Source organism: Poromitra crassiceps (genome assembly GCF_964638095.1).
Source record: "Poromitra crassiceps genome assembly, chromosome: 17".
In the NCBI taxonomy this organism is placed as follows: domain Eukaryota; kingdom Metazoa; phylum Chordata; class Actinopteri; order Beryciformes; family Melamphaidae; genus Poromitra; species Poromitra crassiceps.
In genome coordinates, this window is record NC_139635.1 from 23,404,491 (window position 1) to 23,421,050 (window position 16,560).

The following is a 16,560-nucleotide window of genomic DNA, read 5'->3' on the forward strand; positions in this document are numbered from 1 at the left end:
TAGTGCCCAAAACATCCGCGTGCGTCCCCCTTCTGTATCAAGCCAAAGAGGGTGGAAGGAAAGACTGTGTTGCACAGAGGTGTGATGCATTATTAGAAACAGCCACTAGAGGCGCCGCCGCCATCTTGGCCTCTAAAACAACAGCAGCAGCAGCACAATGCATTTTGACCGGGAAGGATCATTTAAAGTTGAAAAATAAGCTATATGGAATTTGTAGGCGGGATGTTTTTAGCCTACTGGATGCTGTTTTTACCATAGACAGCCTGGCAGGTTTCACTAGTACCCTTAGGGGCCAAAATGGCGGAGGGTGCTGCTGCGTGTTGATGTCTTTGGTTAAGCTAACCAACGTGAACAACACCACTTCCTGTTATAACTTTCAAAGTAAAACACATTTGACGTTTGATTGAATTATATAAACTGCCAAAGTGAAAATAATGTATTTAAAGTGACAGGCTAAACCTGTAACATGTCACATCACATCAACGATGCAATGTAATGAGGGAGACGGAGTAGATGTTATTTTAAGGATTTATTTTTAAATTATCGCCTAATTGAACTTTTTTGTGGACAATTATATCAGACACAAATTATTAATCAAAGTAAAGTTTTTTTTATAGGCCTACATCCAGTGTTGGGGAACTAAATAGTTTAACTACATTTTGCAGTAGCTTGCTGGTAGTTCAACTACATTTATATTTGCATAGTGAGTCAGTAAAATAGCCTAATTAAACTACTATTTGGTCATTTTTGTGTAGTTTAACTACTCAAACTACCAACTATAAATTTATTTGGGCAATAAAATGAAAGGAATGTAGGCCTATACATTTATTTTATTTTACCATTACTGATGAACCAGAACCCCCTTTGACAGGACTGCCCCTTTTTCTTTCATCCTGATCGCTTTGAAGGCACCTAGACCGTGAAGTCAGCCAGGATCCTAACGTTACTGTATTTCTTGACAAGATACACACCCCGAGCCTACACTGCCTCTCATTGGCTTGTCCTCTGATTCTTACCCTATAACCTTAACTGATCCTAGTCAAGTCTTTATTGTTTGTCTGATAAAACAAAACCCAGAAGAACCCACATTTGTTTACAACAACAAAAACATAACTTTGGATGTATTGGGTGTCATCTATTGCAATAGTTGAATTGAGAGGCACATTTTTGCTGGAATTATGCTTTTTTGTAGGTTGTTATATTTTATTGCATATAGCACACATGTAGGCTACATTGTCAATTTAATGTTGTTGTTTTTTTACAAAGTAGTTTGAACTACTTTATAGCTTGTAGTTTCCTAAACTACATTTCTGCCAGGGTAGCTTTGCTGTAGTTTCAACTATGTCCATGGTGAAGTAATTGGTAGCTTCCCTAAGCTATGCTTTCAAAGTAGCTTCCCCAACACTGCCTTCAAATGTGTTTGGAGGGGATATTCAAATAGTCTCAGAATTATATTAATATGATGTGAGGTTCAGGTAGCCGAGCTTTGCAGAAACATCTTGTCAAAATACTTCTTACTTTTATACTTTGAGTAGGTTACATTTCAGAGCCTGTACTTTCTTTTTGGACTTGAGTAAACAAGTTGAATCAGTACTTCTACTTTTACCACTTTTTTTTTTTTTTTACACACAAGTAACTGTACTTCTACTTAAGTAAAGAATGTGTGTACTTTTCCATCTCTGGCTATTTGTATTGTTGCTGTACTGTTTCTCTTCACTGCATGGGTCTTAATGGAGCCAGCAAAATCTTGACTGTGGCAGAATAGTTGTTAATACTGTATGTTGATTTTGTTCCCGACACTTTGTAACTTTGTTAAGTGAACCACAAATGTAACGCACATTGTTTTCCTCCACAGTTATCTGACATGCTGGCTTAACAAATTGATTGAGTGGATGAAGTGACTACATATGCATAGAAAGATTGAACCAGTGTCTTTTAGCAGGTAATAATAGCATGTGATGTGTAGCCAAAGTGAATGCTTGTAAAGATCAATAAAGTTTTTCATTCCAAGAATCAATCAAGTATTTCTTCTATATTAATTCCAGGAAGTGTACTGCTTGAGAAAATGTGAAATAAATTACATAATAACTGAGACAGGTGTGTAGTGGTAAAAAGCCTACAGAGGTGTGTAAACTATCCAAGGTGAGTATCCACCTTGTTTCCCCTCATTGAGTCATACAGTTGATCTGAAAATAGGTGAGTAAACTGCATCATTTGAAAGTGGTGGGTAAACTACTTGTGTTTACCATCCATTATGCCCCTGGGCCCATATTGACAAAGTATTTTATCTTACCACTAGGGGGACTCCTAAATATCACTAAAAGTTCCTAGCTAAGAGTTTCCTCTAACCTATTCACAAGGTTGCTGAGAGCACCTTTGACTAAGGAACAAGGATAACTCTTAAGCTAAGAGAAAAGGCGGGGTTGACCCTGTTGATATGGACGATGTCATGCTTCATGAAACTGTGATTGGCGGCTGTACCTCAGGAGGTAGAGCAGGTTGTCCACTAATCGCTTTGGATAAAAGAGGTCGGTGGTTCGATTCCCGGCTCCTCCAGTCTGCATGTCGAAGTGTCCTTGGGCAAGACACTGAACCCCAAATTGCTCCAGTTGGTGTGCCAGCAACCTGCGTGGTAGCCTGCCACCATCGGTGTGTGAATGGGTGAATGTACCTACTGACTGTAAAGCGCTTTGGATAAAGGCGCTATATAAATGCAGGCCATAGGCCAATACCATACCATATGCAATACCATAGGCCATTTGGCGGTCTTGGGCTGTCTTGGATTTCTGTCATCATAGAAATACTGTAGGAGGCAATAAGGTTATTATAGTTAATTTAAACTAACACCTAAAACTAGGTGTGGGGGAATCTTTTTTTAACTGACATCAAAACAAAAACTAGACATTAGAAAAAACTAACTGAAATTATATTGTGTACTTTAGTTTTAGTCTTTGTTAATTTGGTCAAATTTGTCAACAAAACAAGCATGAGGCATTGGTGCATATATGTTTATTGAGACTGTGATGACATGACTGAGAGTCAACTGCCTTCACAAAGTGTGTTTGTAATAGCTCACTTTTTAAATCTCAGGCTATTGGGATCACAGGAAGCAGCCTGCATCAAGTCAGCATAGTCTCTGTCCACCTGCTGCAGGACATCATTTGATCCTTGGTGGAATAATAGGAGGCTGTCTATGACTTCCTTCATAGTCTCTGTCCACCTGGAATGGTGTGGCAGGTGGAGAGGCTGTGACGGGCAGTCCAGGTGTCACTAGCAGATCTGAAAACAAGCAGAAATCATAAATAATAAAGATTAAATATGATTATATATAGTTTAAGTAACATTACAGAGCAGAAATAACAATACAGAGTTAGGTGAATACCCCAGTGGTTCCCAACCCGGAAGTCGCAACCCCCACTAGGGGTCACCAGAGCTCCCCAGTGGGTCACAAACCCTCTTGATTTTAAGTTTTTAATTCTTTATTTTTTCACGTCTCAGCATTTAAATCATTTCCCTGCATCAGCAGCTGGGACAATAACTCGAATCCATCTGTGTGTGTGTGTGTGTGTGTGTGTGTGTGTGTGTGTGTGTGTGTGTGTGTGTGTGTGTGTGTGTGTGTGTGTGTGTGTGTGCGTGCGTGCGTGCGTGTGTGCGTGTGTGTGTGTGTGTGTGTGTGTGTGTGAGAGTGTGTGTGTGTGTGTGTGTGTGTGTGTGTGTGTGTGTGAGAGAGAGAGAGAGAGAGAGAGAGAGAGAGAGAGAGAGAGAGAGAGAGAGAGAGAGAGAGAGAGAGAGAGAGAGCAAGAGCGAGAGCGAGAGCGAGAGAATGAATGAATGAGAACGATGAAAGTTGACATAAATGACACCTGACATCCCATCATTGTCTCCAGAAATACAGGCTCAGAACTCTCATTAAAAGCTGTTGGACTATAAATGTATGATAGTGACATTTAGAGACAATCACTATACAGAGAGAATGGACTGCATTTATATGGTAAATTGACTGCATATAGCGCTTTTATCCAAAGCGCTTTACAATGTGCCTACATTCACCCATTCACACACCGAACGCGGCAAGCTGCCACGCAGGGTGCTGGCACAACCATCGGGAGCAATTTGGGGTTCAGGGTCTTGCCCAAGGACACTTCGACATGCGGACTGGAGGAGCCGGGGATCGAACCACCAACCTTCTGATTAGTGGACGACCCGCTCTACCTCCTGAGCCACAGAGTCGCCCCATGAACAAACTGTAAGGGGAAAATTGTCTGATACTTCCTGCAGGTACTCTTATGTGGTGGGTGGGGGCTGGTGGGCGTCGCCAGTGATATACAATGGTAATATATGGGACCTCTAAGAAAAAGGTTGGGAACCACTGTGCATATTTAATACAGTAAGCAATATCGCATAGGAACCAATAATGCAATCATTTCATGTGTAGAAACTCAGGGACATAACTACATTCTACCTTCAAACTAACCAATCCTAGCACAAGACACACACCCTATGCTGCCTCTGATTGGCTTGCCCTGAGATTCTTACCCTAACTTTAATCAATCCTAGCGCTTGAATGCTACGCAGGGTGGGTCTTAGGTGACTGCGTGATCCATAAACACGACTACATGTGACAGCGTCACCATGGACAAACCTCACAATGACTCATCACCATGGCCATATTTAAGTAAGTACATGACATTGAGATTTTTGCTGTCATGTGACTTTTTTGTAGGCTATTATTATATTTTATTTTATATATCACACATGTAGGTACATTGTCAATTTAATGCTTTTTTTTTTTTTTACAAAGTAGTTTGAACTACTTTTTCTGCGTAGCTTGTAGTTTCCTAAACTACATTTCTACCAGGGTAGCTTCGCTGTAGTTCAAACTACTTCCATGGTGAAGTTGTTGTTGGTATAGCTTCCTAAGCTATATGCTTTCCAAGTAGCTTCCCCAACAGTGGCGTGCCTGACCAAGTTGGTGCCCTAGGCAAGATTTGTGCTGGTGCCCCCCCTCCCCCAAAGAAATATAATAAAAATTATATCGCAATCCCCAGTGGCGCTGGAAGTACTTTTAGGAAAGGGTGCTGTAAGGAAGGGACTCTTTAGGGAAAATTTGATGTTTTTTGGACTTTAATCCATATTTAGAAGAATATTTAATTTTAAATTAACATTAGGATTATACTGTTGTGATGTCATTATTCAGTATCTACTCCTTTTCTCACTCACTTTCATATAAGCACCTGCTCTCCCTTTAGTCGTTTTACACTACAACAGACAGCAACGCATAAACACTGAACTTATTATTATTATTATGGAAAACCAGATTATGATGAAAATCAAACACTTTTGAAGAGAGAGCATATTAAATAAGATCAGAGCTGGGAAGCACAAACTGTTTTTTAATGCATTTTGTTGGTGGTATAAACACAAGACAGCCAAATCCAACAATTTCGAAAATCCCATTTCTTGCCACCAGGGGGTGCTGCAGCACCCTCAGCACCCACCTCCCAGCTCCCTTGCCCACCCCCCCACTCTGGGAAAAAGCTCCGAGCAGGTAAAAGGGGGCGCGGCCGCGCAGGGGGTGGGGTGGTATGGATTAGGGACCATGGTGAAAGTGCTGCAGCCCAGGCAGCCAGAAAGCCAGAATTAGAAAAATGATTTCACTATTATTTAAAGACTCAAGTTGTTGTGCTTATTTTTTGTCTACTATTGTAAAATAATAGTAGGCCTATTATCATGAAAAAGTATTTCTAATTTTTTTTTTTTTTTTTTTTTTTTTTTTTTACCCTCTCTGGCGCCCCTAACGGCTCAAGCGCCCTTAGCATTTGCCTAGTTCGCCTAATGGACGGCACGCCACTGTTCCCCAACACTGCCCATGACATCATCTCCGTGACATCACAATTGCTCGAGTGACATCACTGATGACCAGGGGCGGTTCTAGGCCTTTTTTGGGTGGCTTTAGCCCACCCAAAAATAGTCTCAGCCCACCCAAAAAAAAGAAACTAAAAAAACTTTTTTTTTTTTTTTTTTTTTTTTCTCTCCAAATCCATGGTGGTCATTAGTAGCAGTTTCTATGTTCTATGTTTTCTATGTTCTTAGGGTGGGCTGAGACAAAAATTTAGGGGGGTTCAGCCCACCCGAAAAGTTTCTAGAACCGCCGCTGCGCTCCATCCAACTGCCTCCCACATCACTTCACACAGGTCACACACACAGTACAGCAGCGAAGTGGTCCTCCACAGTCCACACAATCGTTCTCCCCAGTCCCCACTCATGATCAATGAAACTGTGAGGTGAGCATTGAGCAGTCAGAGTCGTTAGTAGTTACTTAATTAGCGCATATTGATATGCAAATTAGCGCGTAACGTTGTTTCGTAGGCTAAACAAAATAACTTGTCGCTGTGCCTGCCAGACAAACAGGTGGACTGGAGGAAGGTAGGTAGGCTACCAGCCAGCCATGTCATGCTAGCTCGCAGTAAAGCGGGTGTAAATGGATGCGTTGTTTTTTGAGAAACATATGGGCATAAATGACAAACATATTGTAGCGTATCGGGTAATTACGTGTATTGGGGTTTTTCCGTGCTTGGCTAGGAACTGATATGTGGGGGTGTGTTCCTAGGGGGAAGGGGGATATATGTGACCAGCGGCCGGGGCGGAGGCCAGTCAGGCTATGCGAGGGAGCTGACCGGGTGGTTTAGAGCTAGCAGCGAAGCTAGCTGCTGGGAGCGTGTATTGTGAAGACAAGAATAAAAAGCCTGTACCAACTTCAAGTCTCCAGTTCCTTGGACGAATACCCACTTCGTTACATTGGTGTCAGACAGTAAAGCGGTAACGCCTCTGATTCGGCCGAGAGGGGAGAGGGTGAGAAGGAACGGCAAAAGAGACGGGTGGTGCGGCTTTTTGGCTCTAGAAACTAGCGCTAGTAAGTTAGCTACCAGGGGTGCTAACTGCTAACTGCTAGCTGCTAAAACCACGTGCGATGGTGCGCGGAGAATCAAGTATCTCCGGAGAATGGCCATCGGTGAACGGGAGGAAAGGAGAGCTGACGGCGGGGATCAGCTCGATGCTGGCGGGCATGGAGGCCCGTGTGTTGAGAGAGGTCGGACGGCTGGTGCAAGAGACTCCTGCCTGGGCAGTAGAGGTGATGCGGGCGCTGCGAGAAGTCATGCAGCGGGTGGACTTGATGAGCGCGGAGGTAATGCAGCGGGGAGAGCGGCTGGAAGAGCCACGGAAGAGACTGTGTTGGACCTGCAGAGAGCGGGGCCACGTGGCGAGGTGGTGCCGATGCGGTTCCGGGAGACGGACCGGGTATGCGGGACAACGACATGGACAGCAGGGAGCCTGCTGGGCATGTAGCGCGATCGGACATCTAGCCAGAGAGTGTCCAGAGGCTGTCGGAGATCGGGGGGCAGCGGGAGAAGAGAGACGTGCAGGCGGCAGACAGGTGAGACTCTGCTGGACTTGCCAGTCACCGGAGCACTTGGCCAGGGACTGCACTGAGAGTGTGGAGGCCGGAGGTGAGACGCAGGCTGGGAAGAGCGTGAACAGCCAGAGGGAAGAGAGGGACATCGTCTGCAGCGTTGTTACAGTCGGGAGAGCGACGCTCGTGTCTCCGAGTGAGCGAGAGGGGTTACCGCCGGGGGAACCGGCCCAGCCTAACCGCTATACACCCCCTAACGTTGCACTGCGGAGAGCCGAGGGGAAGATCGACGCCGGTGGTGTTCGCTCTGCTGTCCTCAACCCTGGAGGAGGGGGACGGAAAAACGAGCGGAGAGCCGAGGGGAAGATCGACGCCGGTGGTGTTCGCTCTGCTGTCCTCAACCCTGGAGGAGGGGGACGGAAAAACGAGCGAGTGCGAGGCCGGGAGGACGACGCCAGGGTCAGCTGGAGAGTCGACGGGCGCGAGTGGAGACCGGAGGACGAGGATGTCGATCCGGTGCTCGTTCGAGCATTTGGCTACTGGAACAAACAAAAGGGGGGGTTTAAAAGGGACTAAATGTGGGAAATGTGGGTTGAATTTAAATGTGTGAAAAAGAAAGGAAATAATGAAAACTAGACATTATGGAGTGCCTAATGGGAAACTAGACATTACGGAGTACCTAATGAAAACTGGACATTATGACGGGGGTGCTGAAAAGAAAAGACTGTTGTTGGGGAATTATAATTTGATGTGGTGATGGGAAAAATATTGTGTTGGGTGTGTTTTGGTACAGGGGGATGTGTGTGGGTTGTGCATGTCGCGTGGAAGCGACATTAAATTTGTGTGGGGGATATGTAGCGTATCGGGTAATTACGTGTATTGGGGTTTTTCCGTGCTTGGCTAGGAACTGATATGTGGGGGTGTGTTCCTAGGGGGAAGGGGGATATATGTGACCAGCGGCCGGGGCGGAGGCCAGTCAGGCTATGCGAGGGAGCTGATCGGGTGGTTTAGAGCTAGCAGCGAAGCTAGCTGCTAGGAGCGTGTATTGTGAAGACAAGAATAAAAAGCCTGTACCAACTTCAAGTCTCCAGTTCCTTGGACGAATACCCACTTCGTTACAATATTTTGAAACGGGTCCCTTGTTATCTGAATGAAATTAAGCCCTTCAGAATCGCAAGTGGCTGCTTTACACAGCCTGTCTGATGTGATGATGACGATAGCTTAACATGCGTGCATGGCATGCTATTCCCTTTTCTTTCTTTCTTTCCCTATTTTTGCACGCTGTGGTGGTGGTAGCCTACCAACTTCCAACCAGTCAGATTTGTAGAAAATGTGTATGGCTGCTATATAAGCTGATTCACACACAAGAGTTTGTGTGAATCCAAAAAGAGACAAATTGCATTAATGTGTGAAATGGCCTAAAGTAGCCTAACTAACCAATACAATGTGATTTTCAAATGTCAGTTTCCAAGACAATTAAGTCTTCAGTGAATTTAAGCATGGGAACAAATCCTCATTTGTTGTTTTTCCATAGATGGATATACGAAAGTTTTTCAAAAGAAAACAGCCAGGTTCAGGTGAGAGAGTAAGGTCAAAACGATGTTACCTGACCTGACTGCATTGCCCACAGCAACGCATTATTCAATTAGCATAAATGTTATAAATTGATATGGATACATCTATACCTCTTATTAGATTATGCATACTCTGGTTGCTTGCTTGCTTGATACATTTGCCTTTTGGTTGACAGCACAAAGAGGGAGAGAGGATAGTGAGGGAGAGGAGGAGAGAGTGCAGAACACCACATACAGTAAGTAGTCTACAGTGGTAATGCTTCTGTTTTGTCCACATTCATTGCAGTGGACTGGAGTCCACAATGAGTTCAAATAACTAAGCAGTATTGATATACTGTTATCAAATGTGGTTTCTCAGATTGCCATTTTCTCCTTGAATAGTGTGTGATTGTCAGTGCAAAGAGGGCCCACAATGGAAATAAGCCTCTGGGCTTTCTTGTGTTTTTTTTTACCCTCTGTGATTACATTACATTACATAACATTACATTACATTACATGATTGTTCATGTATTGTTATGTTGTCATTGTTGTTTCTGTGCCAAGTGTGATATCACCTAATAAAATCAATCAATCAATCAATCAATCAGGGAGAGAGGAGGATGGAGAGAGAGAGGACGGAGAGCAAGAGCAGGAAGAACCAGGTGAGAAAGTGGACAGATAGTGAAGTCAAGATTGTTATAGTGGCAATAATGAAAGCGTAACCGTTTTGCAGAGAAAAACATTCCATTAATCACAATATAATTGTACATGTATTCCATGGATTCTATGTGTTTTTCTACACTAAATGCTTTCCAGAAGTACACACATATATCAATGTATACTTTATTCTAAACAAGACAACTACACTTAAAAGTACACTTGTATAGCTAACTGTATGTGTTTCTTCTAATACAAGGAGAAAGAGAAGAACAAGGAGAGTCTCTGGGAGATGAAAGAGAGAGAGAGCAGACCAGAGAGACAGATGAAGAGACAGACACAGAGCGGCATACTGGCCACCAAGCCAAAGCAGCAGGGTCTCAAGATGTTTCTTTAGATTTAGGGAATAAGGAGACAGGTCCTAAACAGTTAAAGTTGCCTCAGTACCCACAGAGTCAGTTTGGCAAACAAAAAAGAGCCTTCCAACAAAACTGGTTCCAGAGTTTTAAATGGCTGGAATATTCCTCTAGAGCAAATGCTGCTTTCTGCTTCACTTGCCGGGTATTTGGTAAAAATCTCTACCAGGATGTATTTGTGAGTGGTGATATGAAGAATTGGAAAAATGCAATGAGCATCTTTCACAAACATGAAAACTGCCAGTCACACAAGGACAGTGTAGTTTATTATCTTGTCGGAATATTATTCCAGCCAATAAGTTAGGAAGTTCCCTTTTGATTTAATTTTACTTTTGTTTTGCCTACAAAGCAAAATGTTACTTTACTTGAAACTCCCCTGAAGTGATTTTGGTATTATTTATGCAAGCATAATTCTACCATATAGTAACCTGTATGCAGAATATATATAGTATATATAGGGAAACAATTATTTTTTCATCGCTGTAAAACCACAGAATGGTAAAGAAGATATTGATGTGTGTAGTTCTTCATAGATCTAGTCTCTTCATTTTGATCTCAAAGTGCGCCAGTTTGATCCATTTTTGCTTGAAACTGTACAAAATTTTCTTCCGGGGGAGCATGCCCCCGGACCCCCCTAGGGGTTGAGCGGTCCATGACCTTTGGGTGGGCTGAGCCCACCCAAAGTCAGTCATCCCCAATGACTTCACAATTGCACTGTGCGTAAGTGATTTGTGGGATAACATGGTGCCATGTGAAGTGTTGCCAGTAGCCTAACTAACGCAACGCTTTTAAACAAATTGTTACGAAGGCATCAGAAGTTTGGTTGCTACAAAGTTGCCACTGCCACAATGGCTAATTTATCATCGTCTTCTGGTGGTCTGTCCAGCTCAGCATGTGCACAGTATGTTCAGGAGGTGGTGTCACATAACTGTGTGCCGATATCTCCAAGACCACCAAGAGTGTGTTCAATGAGATGGCTGCAACCTATACAGTGATTGAACTGGATGAGCACAACGATGGGAGGAGACTGCAAGAGGCCTTAGCTCAGATGACTGGTGGCAGAACAGTGCCAAGAGTCTTCATCAAGGGGAAATGCATCGGGATCTGACACCAAGCAGCTCCACCAGCAGGGCAAGCTGCTGCCCCTAATCCAACAGTGCGCCCCCTGCTGTGCGGACGCGGGCTCCAAGGGGAGCTCGTTCCACCATCGAGGTGCCAGGGACGAGAAGAGTCGCCATCGGGATGAGCGACTTTTGAGCCCCCGTAGCGGAGGAGGGGCGAAGGGAGCGGTGAGAGGTTTGGAACCTGACCATAGATTGTAGGTACAGAGGAGCTGTCTGGTGTACTGCCCTGTAGGCCAGAACCAGTGTCTTGAATTTGATGCGTGCCGAGATGGGAAGCCAGTGAAGGTCCCGGAAGAGGGGAGTGACATGAGAGAATTTAGGTTGGTTGAACACCAGACGGGCTACAGCGTTCTGAATGAGCTGAAGTGAGCTGATGTCAGAGGCAGGTAGGCCGGCCAGAAGCACGTTAATACATAAATCACTGATGATGTCACTGTTTAATCACTGATGTCACACAGTGTCTGTCACTAATCACTAATGCACAGACAGAACCATTATGACATGTCACACTTTGTTGTTGTAATACCAATACATGGTGGGAGCATCTAGTGTGCAGCGTGTAATTTGCTATTTTCAGTTACACTTTAGTCCTGCACCTAGTTTCAATGCTTGGATGTTTTCTTTTTTTACTTTTACAATGTTAATATCGGTTATTGGTATTGTGAAGATTTTTCATATTGAGGAAACAACGTGGTAAATCAAAATAAAACGAAGTGGTAATTTGTGGGCTTTTCCAAATGTTTTGGAAATAAAGAAAGACACTTGATTTTATACAGATCATATCGTCATCAGTAAATATGGGTTATTATCGGCCATAACAGCGATGCGAATATCGGTTATCGGTTATCGGCCAAAATATTCATATCGGTGCATCATACATACCACATACATACATACATACATATCCATATGTATGCATGTATGTATGTATGTAAGTACAAAGCTGAGACATTTTAGTCAATAAAAATAAAAATAAAACAAATCTGTCAGCTCAGCACAGCTTGGCCTTAATTAGATTTTAAAATAACCATCCTAGCTAGTTCCACGTATGGCCACTAGAGGGAGACATACATGGTACTGTAGGTCCTGACTCCTGATATACTGCACACTTTCATTCATCTACTTAATATTGAAATTGTCAAATGAATATGTTTACATATAGGCTAACATCTTTTTCTATTATTATTTATTTTGCCTTTCTTTGCTGATTACTACAGTACTTTAATCTCATATCTCATATCATATCACATATCATCATATAATAAGCATTAAGGCTCACAAATGAGTTTTCATTCCAAGATATTGTATACATAATATGTATTTCATAACTCATTATTCCACTCTTTAAAATGTTACTTTATATATTTCTTAGCTTATATGGTTGTATTATTTTTTAACTGCATTTTAGAATGTATGTACGGCGGGGGGTACGGTGGTGCAGTCGGTAGCGCTGTCGCCTCACAGCTAGAAGGTCCTGAGTTTGATTCTCGCCTGAGACGCTGTCTCGTCGAAAGGGCCTTTCTGTGTGGAGTTTGCATGTTCTCCCCGTACCCCCCAGGGGGTTCCTCCGTACATAACCCCCCACTAAAAACATGCAGAAGATCGTCCTCCGACCAGTGACGACAACATCTGAAGTTGGTCCAATGATGGTCCAATGATGGTCCCCGGGCGCTGGAAAGAAAAAGCGACCACTGCTCCTGGCCTGCCCCCTGGAGGAAAGGACAAGCCTGGATGGGTCAAATGCAGAGGACATATTTCACCGGCCACCGTCAGCATGAGTGTGTGTTGTGGCCGCATGCATGTGTTGTAGTGTTCGTGTGACAATAAAGACGGGCTTCCGTCTGAAATCGTGTTTATGTCTGTATGTTACTGACTAATCATTGTGTTGTGCATTTTCTTTGTCATTTTTATCAATGTGTTTTGTTCTCAGGTCTCTCTTGAAAAAGAGAGATCTCCATTTCAGTGAGAATACCTGATTGATAAACAGAGATGGGAAGTAACTAAGTACAAATACTTTGTTACTGTACTTAAGTAGGATTGTGAGGTATCTGTACTTTACTGAGTATTTATTTTTCTGACAACTTTTTTACTTTTATTCCCTACATTTTAACAGATATTTCTGTACTTTCTACTCCTGACATTTTCAAAACAGGCTAATTACTTTTGTTTTAATACAGGACAGACAAAAACGATGTAAGGTTGTTTGTCTGTCTCTCTCTTGTCGCACATTCAAAACAAGACATGGAGTCTAAATCAGATGTGACCGATGATGTCGCAAATAAATCACAGATGATGTAAATCGAGCAATTGTGATTCTTCAGTGAGTGATGTCCTCAGTGATGTCACTTGAGCAATAGATACAGTTGGTCTGTGTGGGAACGCCCACAAAATGTTACTATGGCCAGCGCGTGGGCAGGGTAAAAAAAAAACATATCTCAATGGGCTGACTCACCAAAGGACGGTGCTGCGGCTCTACACTACAGGATTGGGGATTCTAGAGCAGGTACATAGACGTCTGTTCGGATGGGCGTTTACTGCGGTGGTTAAATTCTCGATCATGTCTGCCTGGGCTGGGCTAGCAGCTACATGCTAACTATGCTGAATGGGAAGAACGGGGGGATTTACCCCACCCTGGCCACGCCCCCAGCCAGCTACCCCAGAGACCTGGACAAACTGAGCAGCCTGCTGCAGGAAGACCGCTTCAGAAAGGATCAATGAGGACGAGCACTGTTCGTTTAGTGTGAGCGGGTGATTGGGTTGAGTGGGTGGTGGATGGATGGACCCCTCTGGAGCTCGCAGCCTGGAGGGGTCATGCTGCCTGTGTGGACTACCTGATCACCCAGAGAGCCCAGGCAGGTTGGTAGACCTAACTGGTGATGTAGACTACATGCCTCTACTGGGCCATGTTCAGTGGTCACCTGGACTGTGTCTGGATCCTCCTGCAAGCCGGGGCCGACCCCAACAGAAGCATACATGGCTTATACACCCCGGTCTGCTGGGCTGCCTGGCACGGAAGGCTGGACATACTGCAGGAACTCATCAGGTTCTGTGCTGCTGTTCCTGTTGACATAGACAGCGATCACACCCTCAAGAGGTCTCCTCTCTACATCAGTGCTGAACACAACCACCTGGATTGTTTCCGCCTGTTGCTCCAGGCCGCTGGCGTTCTGACCTGTGACGTGGCTTCTCCCCTGCTGGAGGAGGTGTTGCTGGGGCACGGGTGCCACTCGGCCTTCGTGGCCTTTGGCTCTTTTTGCCTCTTCCTGCACTGTATATTATTTTCCTTGCTGTACAGTTGTCATTATTGTGTTTTTATCTTTTTTCTGTGCAAATAAACAAAACTCATGTTGTGACTGTACTCACCACGTGATGAAATAATAATCCAAAGTTATGTTAAACGTATTTATTTATTATTTTTGTAGTAAATCCACAAACCGAGACCTAAATGGGTATAACCAAAGTTAGTTCCTTGTTTGCCATGTGACACATGCGCTGTGTGCACTCATCAGTACAGCGCATGCCTCCTGCGCATCCTGTGATGACTGCTGCTCAATAAGGGGTTAATGCTTACTAACTAAACCTATAGGCTTAGTTAAGCTAACCCTAACTTAACCCCTGAGACAAATTACCCTGTTGCCCACCCACTGTCGACACCCCTGGGTTAGGATGCACTCTACATGTCGCTACACACTTGTAGTTGTAAATAAGCGACACATTTAGGCACAATCTGAAGGTGCCGCGGCCCACTTTTAAGTGGCCAGTCATGAATTTTGGAGGGGTGTGTGTGTGTGTGTGTGTGTGTGTGTGTGTGTGTGTGTGTGTGTGTGTGTGTGTGTGTGTACTTTGTGGCTAGCGTATACAGTACGAGGGCCTTTCAAATTTGCTTCCACTGGAGCCTGTTGTGACCGCCTTACACCACTGGTCTGCATCCATGTCTCTCCTCTCTCTCTCTGTCTACATCTCTCTTTCCCTCCCTCTCTCTGTCTGTATCTACGTATATATGTATCTCTCTCTCTCTCTCTCTGTCTCTCTCTGTCTGTAGTCTCTCTCTCTCTCTCTCTCTCTCTCTCTCTCTCTCTCTCTCTCTCTCTCTCTCTCTCTCATTGTTCCTGGTCACAGATGGTCTATTGTTCTCAGCCGGTGTGGTCTGAACGCATCTGAACCCTGACAACTTGACTCTTCCACAACAACAACATCATCAGTATTCAAAACACATCATGTTGCAGAGGAACATGCTCATATCAGTGTTAGAATAGTTTTGAGCTCAACTTTTTGGCTATGACAAAGATGGAATTGCATTTTAATTCCTTTAGTGTTTTAGTGTTATTTTTAATCACTGCTTTTTCATCTGGATTCAGCCTCCTTTGACCGACCTTCTCTTGTTGTGTCCATCCTGCTGACTGCTGCTGTGATGCAACACAGACACATACACTGCAGGCAGGCCCGTATCCAGGGTTTCGAAATAGGGGAGGTCCAGCAAGGGGAGGCGGACTTGCATACTGTGGCAATAAAAGTGATTCTGATTCAGATTTTCAGCGTGTAGCAACGAGCTAGCGTGTAGGTTTCTGCCATTAGCTTGCTAGCTAGTTAGCATTGTTGTTTTCACTGAGGCGGCAGTGCACTATTTACAGCGACACACAGGGAGGAGGGAGCGGAAGCCCCTCTGATTGACATGGTCGGAGCCAATGACAGAGCTTGTAATAAGCCGGGAGCGGACATCCGGCAGTGACTGAAACAGTTGCTCCAATGGGGAGCAGCTGTAGAGCAGGGGAGGGCTTATCCCAGTTGCCTGTTTCCGTGCAGCCAGACTCTCACGGAAGGGACGAGAGGCTGGCCAGCGAGACTAGGGTGTGATTGACTAATCGTGCAGCTTGCCGATCACATGATGGACCAATAGTAGGCGGCGCTGCTACTTATTATGGATCCCACTCAATTTTACATACAAGCCCCGTCCTCCTCTGCCTCTGAACGCCCCACTCTGCCTCTGATTGGCTTACCCTGATATTATTACCCTAACCCCAACCAATCGTCACTCCTCATGCCTAAACCCACCCTCATGCCACAAACCAATGGGTGACGTCACGTTGCCTACGTGCATATTTGTAAGCGGTGCAGCTGCAGCTGCTTCTATATATGACGTGTGTAACATGAGAGGATGTAGCATATAGGCCCCTCCCTCCAGCTCCACAAGCCAGTCAATGAGAGAGAGAGCGTGTGGTTCAGTGGTCGAGCGAGGTCGAGAGTGAATGGAAAGAGAGTAGCTCAAAGCCGGTGAAGCACGCACACACGTGCGCGCACACGGAGAGGGGGGCGGCTCTGACACACACACACACACGCACATTTCAGCAACAAGGCAATTCCAACGCTTTACACAAAATATAAAAAAACAGACAAAGCGC

At 44.5% G+C, this 16,560-nt stretch overlaps 1 protein-coding gene across 1 annotated transcript in view; it reads left to right on the top strand.

The window, feature by feature from the left end:
- Positions 1-1,967, top strand: part of LOC310791949 (protein NLRC3-like) — a 32,563-nt gene extending 30,596 nt beyond the window's left edge. Inside the window, exon 10 of the mRNA XM_083653631.1 lies at positions 1-1,967. This exon is cut by the window's left edge and continues 1,047 nt beyond it. The gene's annotated coding sequence lies outside the window, so the exon portion shown is untranslated.
- Positions 1,968-16,560: the final 14,593 nt, after the last annotated feature.